This window comes from Labeo rohita, chromosome 16 (assembly GCF_022985175.1).
Source record: "Labeo rohita strain BAU-BD-2019 chromosome 16, IGBB_LRoh.1.0, whole genome shotgun sequence".
NCBI lineage: Eukaryota > Metazoa > Chordata > Actinopteri > Cypriniformes > Cyprinidae > Labeo > Labeo rohita.
The window spans coordinates 15,541,637-15,552,816 of NC_066884.1; the positions used below are offsets into that span (position 1 = coordinate 15,541,637).

The 11,180-nt window shown below is 35.7% G+C and overlaps 1 protein-coding gene across 1 annotated transcript in view; it reads right to left on the minus strand.

Moving 5' to 3' along the window:
* The window catches only part of pear1 (platelet endothelial aggregation receptor 1), a 46,727-nt gene extending 39,570 nt beyond the window's left edge, over positions 1-7,157 (minus strand). Inside the window, 1 exon segment of the mRNA XM_051131662.1 lies at positions 6,911-7,157. The gene's annotated coding sequence lies outside the window, so the exon portion shown is untranslated.
* Between the last annotated feature and the right edge of the window lie 4,023 nt (positions 7,158-11,180).

Here is an 11,180-nt window from a genome sequence, read left to right on the forward strand (position 1 = left end):
AAACACCCCTGTTTTATTTTCATCTACACTGTAAAAAGTGGTGACTTGCAATTGTTACCTTAAATAACTGTTTCTTATAAGTTTGCTGCTATAAATTAATTTATATATTTTTAAATTTTTTTGACTTAATTTAGAAGTCACCATTTTTAGGTTACCTTTTTTTCAGTGTATAAAGATTTGGATAAAAGCTTTGGATAAAAGTGCTAACTGGATAAAAGTAAATATTATCTTTTCACATATGAACTCTCACCTCAAATTAATGCAAAATATACAATATACAGTACAATATACAAGGGTTTATTTTTTTTAGTTCTTAATCCACAGTCCTTAATCAAAACACCATGAACTCCAAGGAGCTATACGTTTTAGTGTTAAGATATATGAGAAATTTTAAATCTAAACAAGGGCATGAGAAACTCATATAATTAGGACGGCCTGAGAGTTTAAGTTCTGTAAACTGCTTTTGTGTAGGGAAGAGGCTTTGAGAGAAATTACAAGAATGTTTTTCAGTTTTCATTTCTTCCCAAAGGGACAGATGAGGTTACCCTCTTAATTTCAGTGACACAGCCAAACTTGACATCATGGCCATTCCTTCAACATAATTTATCTTCTGTTTTCCAATACACACCGCATAAACAAATGTGGACACTTTTATTCCATTGCATGAATAAAAATCTAGGCTCTTATAATCTTTTGCTTATTGCACTTGGGATTGTGACCCAGTTTTGATAATTGCTCTCTGAAACTTCAATCACAATGACAATCGATAGGAAGAAGACTGAGTTTAATTTTAGCTCCAGCTGTGCTGGCATGCCAATCACAATTTCATGAATGGTTGGCCAGTAGCTTAGACTATGGGACAAAGATGAGTTGCGTTTCCTCTGTCAGTTTAACAAAGTTTACAGTATGTCATCCATAGAGAGGAAATGCTGAACAAATGTGAATGTGTATGAAGAAACAGCCCAGTCAATCGTCACAAGGCCACATGAGTGTATTTGAACTCCACGTGCACGTATGCATGCCTATATACACAGCTCTTTTAAAATGGGGGTCTCTAGTGTGACGCCCCCCTCCCCTGCTGGCTAAATTGATTGCAGATTTCCATGAACGCAGAGCTGGCTTGTGTATGTGCGTGTGAGGCCCTCAGGAGTCTGGGCGTACAGTCAGAACACATGCGAGAGAAAGAGAGAAAGGAGGAGAAAAAGAGTGCCGCAGTCCCAATAGGACCCAAAGGAACATCACTCCATGCAGGCTGGAGACCCAGAATCACAGCTGTGGAGTCAGCTGAGCAACCCCTCAGTGAGGGACATTTTCCTCAAAGAACTTTTGTCAGCACCATCAACGTAACAACTGTGGAATTGTGCAGTGAAATAATAGTGAGGGACCAATAGAATGTCCAAATCCAGAAGTGACATCAAACTTGACATTTTCAATACACAACACTAATTTAAAGGGATAGTTCACCCAAAAACGAAAATTATGTCATTAATTACTCATCTTTAGAACATAAATTAAGATGTTTTAGATAGATAGAAATGAATAAGCTTTCTGATGCTGTATAGACAGCAATGCAACTACCATGTTCAAGGCCCAGAAAGGTGGTAAAGACAACATTAAAATTGTAAAATAGTCCATGTGACATCAGTGGTTCAACTGTAATTTTATGAAGCTATGAGAATACTTTTTGTGCAGAAAGAAAACAAAAATAACAACTTTATTTAACAATTTCTTCTCTTCCGTGCCAGTCTTCAACTTTTCGAAAAAGTATTCTCGTGGCTTTATAACATTAAGGTTGTGTACCAAAAATCAACAAAAGTCTTACAGGTTTGGAACAACATGAGGGTGAGTAATTAATGACAAAATTTACATTTTTGGGTCAACTAACCCTTTAAGAGATTAATACTTTAGACAGGATTCCCAAAACCATTGATCAATGAATTTCCATTACTTTTCCAGTCATTCTTAGAAATGTGTAAAAATAACTAGAGATTTTATATATTCTCCACGCATGAGGCATCAAATATCAGCAGTATCACTACAGTCCTCTCACTGTTTTGAGTATCGCCACTTTTTGCTTTGGTTTAGTTAATGAACTGCCACAAGACTGAAGTGAGATAACAGACTCCCCCCCCATCCCCCCCCCCCACCCCGCCCACCCCCCGAATCTGGTCTAAATCAACATGCTGTTGGCTGGCAAATTTATTTGCAAACACTAATATGGAGTCAAGCTCAATCTGCGCAGTTAAGGAACTTTTCATATGTGTGCTTTTTTTCTCCTGTCTGTGTTTTATTGTACGGTCTGGGCAGTACTGAATGTCCTGGGTATAGTAAAGCTGTCCCACACAGGAATTTACCTTAAGAGGCCCATTTATTTATGAGACAGAATAGCAAACATTTGGATCAGAATGAGGTGGCCGCTATGCCTGTGCAGACAGATGGCCAAACTGGAGCAGGTTGTACCGATGATAAAGCTAAAGTCGTAATGAATAAATTCATGTCCATATTTTTACATTTATATTTATTAAAAAAAAATTCCTTATTTTATTTATTACATTTTCAGAGGCCTGGATTTATTCAAGTGAGTGTGACATACAACACTGAGCCTCCCCTAAGTGCAAAGAGGAGTGCAGCACTCAGAAAAGGCATTAGGCCTGAATCCAGGTGCGTGATGAAACCAAAGCCTTCAAATTTTTCCAGCAAAATATCTTTGCAAAGCAAAGCTAAAATATTTTTCAGTTTGCCAGGTTAAAAATCTGCTGCATCTCTTATAGCTTTTGATTAAATGTGTGGGGATAATGCTGAGATCATGTTTGAATGAGGGAATTTAGGGATTTGGTACCACACAATATCACTGCATCACCCATTTGCCATCATTTATCTCCCAAGAGGAAGTCTTTTCGCTGCCAGTACATTCTTCCTAAAGCTTTCTGATTTACTCAACTGGCCATCGCTGCAGAGCCCTTCTGGAGAACGAGGAGGAAGCCTGCTCCTTATTAAAACCGTATTTTTATCGCCTTTTACAGCTGAAAAAATAACCAGATGTTTCTGAATCGGAGCATTTGAAAGTAAAGAGGTTTTCACCAGAGGAAAAGAAACGCATCGTTCTCTGTCTGCCCTGAAAGTGACTCCATGAAAATGCTTCTAGATTCTCCTCCTCCTCTCATTCCCATCACAGCAAAGAAATTTTTTTAACCCCAATCCAGAGGTTTCTTACATGTTAAAGAGTCCCTTGCTATACTGACCAAATGGATTTTCAAAACTCTGAATGGGTTTCAAACTTTAAGTTTTCTATATTATGAAAGGCACTTATGCTCACCAAAGCTGCATTCATTTGATCAAAAATACAGTAAAACAGAAACATTGTAAAATATTACAATTTAAAATAAATGTTTCCATTTAAGTGTGTTTAAAAATTTATTTTTTTCCTATGATGGCTGCAACTGAACATTTCAGCAGCCACCACTCATCTTCATGATCCTTAGCAAATCATTCCAGCATGGTGATTTGTAGCTCAAGAAACATTTCTTATTACATTTACATTTAATCATTTAGCAGATGCTTTAATTCAAAACGACTTACAAATGAGGAGAACAATAGACGCAGCTGTGCAACTTAATATTTATGTGGGAGCTGTGATACATATTTTAAAAAGATTCTTTGATGAAAGTTCAAAAGAACAGCATTTATTTGAAATCTTTTGTAATGTTTGTATACTGCTGTATACTGTCATTGTACACTGATCAATTTAATGTGCCCTGCATAGACAGCCACGCAACTACCACGTTAAAGGCCCAGAAAGTTAGTAAGGACATCATAAAAATATTCCATGTTACATCTTCGCATTTTTCTTGAATAAAGTCGTCATTTTTGTTTTCTTTGCACGCAAAAAATATTCTCGTAGCTTCATAAAATTAAGGTTGAACCACTGATGTCACATGGACTATTTTGATGTTTTTACTACCTTGCTGGGCCTTAAAAATGTCAGTTGCATTGCGATCTGTGCAGGGTCAGAAAGCTCTCAGATTTAATCAAGAATAGGCTAGAATCCTGATATTTGTAGGTCATATATCTTCCACAACAAGGTAGAAATAACAGGATGAGAGTGAGAAGCACAGACAGAGAAAGAGGGCAGGTATTTGCCAGATGCTGGACTCAGGATGTCCTGGGCACAAGAGAAGACAGAAAGAGCAACAGAGGAAACACAGAGGTAATTTCCTGTGCTGCCAACAAAATCGAAATCCAAATGAAATGCACTTTTTTCCATCTAAATCTTTCTTCCATTTGCATCTGATGTGCTTGTGCTTGAGGAAGCGTTACTTAGTGTACATGGTGTTTACAATTCATTGTCTATAAGATAAATAACAATATCCGAATCCTGCAGGTCTCAACTGTCTCCTCCTCTCATTCTGAAGAACACCAGGGAGTTGACCAGAAACGAACAAAAGGAAACATCTTGAAAGAAAATACAGGTCTGTCATCCAGTGACCATTTCCCTTCAGTTGACATCACACACACACTCACAATACACATGTATAAAGTCAATTCTCTCTATTTCTGCGTCTCTCACGTACATATAAAAGACAGTTTGTCCTGACCTCATATTTTACCACAATGAATTTTCCGATTGCATCTCACGGGACAAACTTCAGCACAGTGCCAGTATGCCTTTTCCATAATACTGAAGCAAAAGGAAAAGTTGAGGAGGGTTATTATTTTCCCCCTGTCGTCTACCTGATTTAAAATACAACTCTGAGACAGCAGGAGGACAGCGGTAGAATCAATGGCTGCAGGTCTGAGTTCAAACGTCAATCCCAAATAAGGAAGACCGGATTTTTACATAACACTGAATTTGTTTTGACTGAAAGCAATGACAGATATTACTATTGTAGATTTCAGCCATTTTCTGTATCACAACAATCACAAGACAAGCTTTATTGCCAGCTGCCGGGATCATTTTTCAAGAGTTCTCCACTTAAACACTTGTGTGAGATTTACAAACACAGCTTTGTTTCTATATTTCACCCTAGATGGGTTGTTTGTCTTTTCTTCCGTGCAAACAGGCCCTGCAAAATAACATCAGAGTCACTTTCCCCTCTCCTAATGACTACCAGCTCTGCGGCTGTGCTTCAATTCTCTCCAAGACGGAACGACTTTCAGATCAGAGATCTTCTCACTCTGTAGCAGTTCTGCAGTGAAAACAGACAGGGACGTGCAAACAAAAATGCAAAATGAATGAACAAAAGTGCAAAAAAGTCCAACAATGGACAAATAAAGAAATGGGAACAGCTTTATGCAGAAGCCAATAGATCCAAAGCCTCTGCCTGCAAAAATCATGAGGTAGAAAGGCTTATGTAAGCATGTGGTGGAAATATTACCCGCCGTCTTCATCTGTTAACAACACCCCCATCTCATCACCACTGACCTCTGTATGTTCTTTTTTTCTTTTCTCATTTTATTTCGCCCTGAACTCATATAAAGTCACTTTTTGACATATAGAAGGTTACGACTAATGATTTAAACACACGTAGAAGACATTTTAAAGATTTGCGAAACTTAAAATCAGATATCAAATTCTCTTTTCTGAATATTTACATATCAGACTCCTCTACAGTAAACAATTCCAGTTTATTAGCTGCTAATTTACAGTTAATTTCATGACATAAATTATCTCACAACACAAGCAGCTGTGAACTACTGAACCAAGACCCCCTGGCGTAATCTGAAGAATTTCAGTTGAAGAGTCTGTGCCAACCCAGTGCTCATGACCCAACAGAGAAATCATATCCACAGCAGATGTTTTTTATGAGGACCTCAGTATGCTGCTGTCAAGGTGAAACGTTTCTCCTGTGGAAATCAATTAGAGTCTCTGCTCTCCAGATGTGGAACCATTGGCAGGTACGAGTGATTCTTTCAGAGCTCCTATTCATAAGTCTGACCTGCTTTAGGGGATATTGTTGTCTGGAAAAAAAAGATGGCGAAACAGATAGTGGACTCATTTTAATTGTCTCGACTTGAATCATCTAGAAACAAGGTCAAGATCAGCATCTCATGGATCTAATGTGCGGTTTTTGCAATGCTGGGGTTTGTTTGTATCTGCAAGTGATTGACAGTCTAGAATGCTTTGGGAAAGAAGCACTTAATTAGCATGCAATGCTAAAAATCTGTTAGATCAACCACAAAAGAACAAAAAATATTTGAAGAGCCTTTGATATGACTCACAGAAAGATCAAATTTGTTCAGGGCAGTGTGTCATTCCACCATTCTACTTCATAACACAGCCATGACTCAGATATTTGTATTATGACAGGCATCACATACAAAATACATGCAATTTTAAATAATGTACTGTATGTTGTTTTGCTATGCAAATGATAAATGTAATTATTAAAGGGCGGGAAAAAAAACATATGATGGATAAACCAGCACCTGCTCCAGATCACAAACACATGTGAGTGTGATTTGGTCTAAAAAAAGAAAGAAAGAAAGAAAAGTAAATAGACATCTACGTTTTAACAGCCAAACTGCACCTTAATTACAGGAAAACCACTATTCTTTCAGACATATTTTACCATAAGGTTGTGTGTAGGTTTATTCTGTTTTAGAGCATACATTTACAGTAAACATTATTAATTATAAAATTTTTGTTTACATAAATTGTATGTTTGTTGGAAAATTTTATTCATTTTGAGAGTGGACCCTAAGAAAAAGCAATCACATAATCTCATCAATACCAGACGTCAAGAAGTAGGTCAGGTCAAAAGATGGAAACTTCAATAGAAAAACTTAAGGACAAAGATGCGAAGAAAAGTAGGCTGTACGAAACTGAATGCAAATAAGAAATCAAACAGGTCCTTAGCGATATGTCTTACATTGCATTCATTTATGTTGTGAGTAGCGTAAACTTTCTTACCTTACTGGAGAAGTGGCATTTACTTTTATAGACCGAAGTTCTGGAGTGTTCCTTCCTGAGGACAATCAAGATACTCTTACAGACGTACGTCCTTTTGTAAACTTCACAAATCTATGAATACAATTTGCAGCTGTGTCTAGATCCCAAAGTGAAATCTCTAAACCGGTGTGCGCGTAATCACTCGCTGTATCTCTATCCTATGCGCTGGAAAGCGCGCTACAGTGACAGAACGTCAAGACAATCGAGTCGCGAGTGCGCGAGGAGTGGGCACGCGCGCTTACGCCTACTGTATTCTTACCCTCCCACTGTTTAGTTCTAAGTTTAGTTTAGTGTATATTTAGTGTTTAGTGTGTAACAGTGTGGCATAAAACTGTCATTACAAAACATAATATAATCATAACAAATGGAGGTTTTAAATATATACATATTTGGTGTTTATTGACATTTCCATACACTACACATTTTAGGTTACGCTATAATGTGTATAAGTGTTAACCTTAATGTTCTGTTGATATTTACTTACTGTTACACCCAGTGATGTGTTAAAATAATGGGAATATTTACATAATGAACCTAATAAAAAAAAAATTTTCTTCAAGTTGTTTTAATACATTCTTTTACGTTTCTTAAAACTCATTGTAAATGTTATTGGAATATTATCCAACTATTACATTACAATACAATAAAATAAATCAAAATAAATAACTTGGAGGAGTTTATTATAGATACAGTAGTTAATTAATCTGTCATTACATAACGCCATTGCAGTGAGCAAGTGATTTTAAACCACTGTCCATAGATTTAGATTTGGAGATTAAATAAAAAAATATTAAATGAAACTGAAATACAATGATTGTCTGTTTTAGGACGGTCTGGAAAGTTAAATTAGGCATTTGGTTAAAATGGGAGAGTAAAATGGAAAATTCAGGATCTGGAACATCAACAAAGCAGCCCTCTTTCTAAATTACTATTTGAATGTCTGTTTAAAAATAGCTGGCCAAAAGAAGGCTTTAACAACTATGATTGGTTAGCCATTGCACTGGAGGGTCCGTGAGAATGGTTTCCTGCTGGCTTTAATGATAAGTGATGCTCCAGGACGTATTTCCCCTTCATGCATTGTATTAACAGATAACACTTTATAATTTAGGAAATAATCGAGAATGAAGGAAAACAGGGTTTTCCGTTTCACTAAAACACTCAGCAAAAGATGGGCTGAGTCAGTTTTGGCATAAGCTTATCATCTGAAGACAGGAACTTCACTTGCACATTGTAGGTCTTGAAATTCCTCAGGTGATGTGTTTCTTTGTATAACTTCTTGTTCTGGGAAAACCTTAAATAAGTATTTCTGAATAGGTCTAATGCATCCTAAATATATTAGCCTATATTATATTTAACACAACAGCAACAAGCAGGGTTGCAAGTTAATTATAAAAGTAATTACAATATTTCATTGCACCCTAAAAAAGTAACTAATTGTGTTACATACGCTTTTTATGAAAGTAATGTTACGTTAGTTATTTAAAACTAAATGTACTTTTTAAAACTAAAGTTGTGGCTCTTTCATAATCCTCTCACACATACCCTGGTGAAAAAAACAGCATATGCTGGTAGGTATGTTTTGATGCTAGGATGCTGGTTAGAGTATGTTTTTATGCTGGTTTAAGCTGGTCCTTTGCTGGTTTATACTGGTCCTTAGCTGGTTTAAGCTGGTCCTTTGCTGGTTTATGCTGGTCATGTTGCTGGTCAAGGACCAGCATGAACCAGCAAAGGACCAGCTTAAACCAGCATCAAAACATACCTACCAGCATATGCTGTTTTTTCACCAGGGTAACCTGGTAAAAAAAAACAAACAAACAAAAAAAACAATGTTTTTCAGTTTTATTTGTAGTAAAACCATGGTTAATTTTCGTAAGGGATGGTTGAATTATATAATTGGTCAACAGCAAAGACATTGGTTAAAAATGTGATTAAATATGTAAAGGATATTTGTGTTATTTAACATATTGAATTATTATGTTAGGAGAGTCAAAAAATGGGACAACAAAGTAACTTGCGATACTTATTTGAGAAAGTAATATTTTCTTGTAAATTTAAAAATAATGTGTTACTTCACTAGTTAAGACTAGAAAAAAAGTCATCTGATTAGTATCTCGCATTACTTGTAATGCCTTTCCCCCCAACACTGGCGACTGTTTGTGTGAGCATGTCATTGAATCACTCACTCATCTAATTTGACACTCATGAAAACACCTCTATCCACCTTATTTTTCTTATTATGGCCATTTGTAAATTTTAATGGGTCAGGCTTCCAGCTATTTTTAGCTGTACAAAACAACTCGTTTTGCTGCTTGATATTGCAAATTGATGTGTCTTACCATAGTATTTTAATGTGTTATCTTAATTATTAATATACTAGTTTGCACAAACAGTTTTACCATTTATTGCATGTTGTTATTCTTGTTATCTCTCTATAGCGGCTAATAAACCAGAAGTCTAGCTCAAATTACTTACCCACTCATCTCATTTGACACTCAAGAAAACACCTCTATAAATTTGACATTCAAGAAAACACCTCTAATCTACCTTATTTTTCTCAGACGCGGCCATTTGTAAATTTTATGGGTCTGGTTTCCGGTTTAATCGCATCCAGCTATATTTAGCTGTACAAAACAGCTTGTTTTGCTGCTTGTATTGCAAATTGGTGATCTTAATTATGAATTCACTGGTTTGCGCAAACAGTTTTACGGTTTACTGCACGTTTTTCTATAGCCAATATTACAATATTACACTGCTGAATATTAAACTTCTATTTTAGTTATCTTATTCATAAAAATAGCACTCTTGCTTGTGATATTTCTTAAATATTATATTATATTATATTATATTATTATATATTATATTATATATTCTGTCTGATTTAATGTCTTTCCAGTCTCAACTGCCAAGTCAAAATCTCAAAACAGCAACCTCTTACGAGGCCAAAGCCTTTTCTTATCTAAATAATATGTGTCTGTCAGTGGCGATTTCTTTAAGACTGCAAGGGAAGCTCAGCTTCCCCTATAATGTCACAAAATTAATGGTCAAATTATGTACTATTGTATTAACATTTTATTGACTAAAAATTCGTTAGAAAACGTTCATCTCAAAGACGAGTTCGTTCAGAATCAGTTAGATATAGCAGGTCGGCTGACTTGCTATATCTAACTATCTAACTTCTCATACATTCCCGTAGCGTCACAGTGCATTTCCCCGTTGAAGCCCAGCGTCCATTGACTTCAATGCGGCTGCTTTGAACGTTTTTTTTTCAGTGCTTTGAAACTAGACGGTCATTGGATAAACGCTGCGATTATGTCCCGCCCACGGACGCTCAGCGTCTCTGGGGGTGAATGAGGAGCAAATGAGGAGTGGGCTGGCCTGGACTCCGAGCTTCTGCGTGATGATTGGAGGGTCTGTCGAAAGATTGCATCTCCTTTTGACTGACAGCGATTTTGTACTATAAGGAATCGCTGAAGCTATTCGCGCTCAGTCCCATCACGGATTTCTCAAGTTGAGTCGAAATAAAAACTGCTGCAACCTATTTCTTTATATTTGCTTGGCGAAATTGCTTGATTTTCATCATACATTTCACACAATTATACACCACATTCCTTGTTTCACTTTTACAGAGTTTAATATTTTTTTAGATCGTTCATTCATTCATTCATGTTAATATTTAATGTAGTAATCAATATATATATATAAATTACTACATTAAATATTAACATGGAGGATGACTATAAATTAATATATATATATATATATATATATATATATATATATATATATATATATATATAGTAATCTTGAAAAATTTTAACATAACATAATGAAACCTTATATTTCTATTAAAATACTTTATAAATAAATAAATAAATAAATCTCCATAATAACCTTATTTAAATTGCAAAATATTTATACTCTATAGTAGCATCTGACTAAAAGAAAAAATACATCATATTTTGCATAATAAAACTAAAGCTTTTTTTTTTTTACGATTGTTTGCATTGTGACTTACTTATGACAATAAGGCACATTCTTGTGAATAAATAAATAGACAATTTTATGATGTAGGCCGAAAATGAGCTTCCCCTATTTGACAGACCAGTAGCCGCCACTGGTGTCTGTATATATAATGGTGACCCCTAGTGCTAAAATAAATCACTGCATATTTTCCCCACCTTTGACTTATGGTCTTTGAACACTTTATTGATTTTCAAACAACTAACCATAT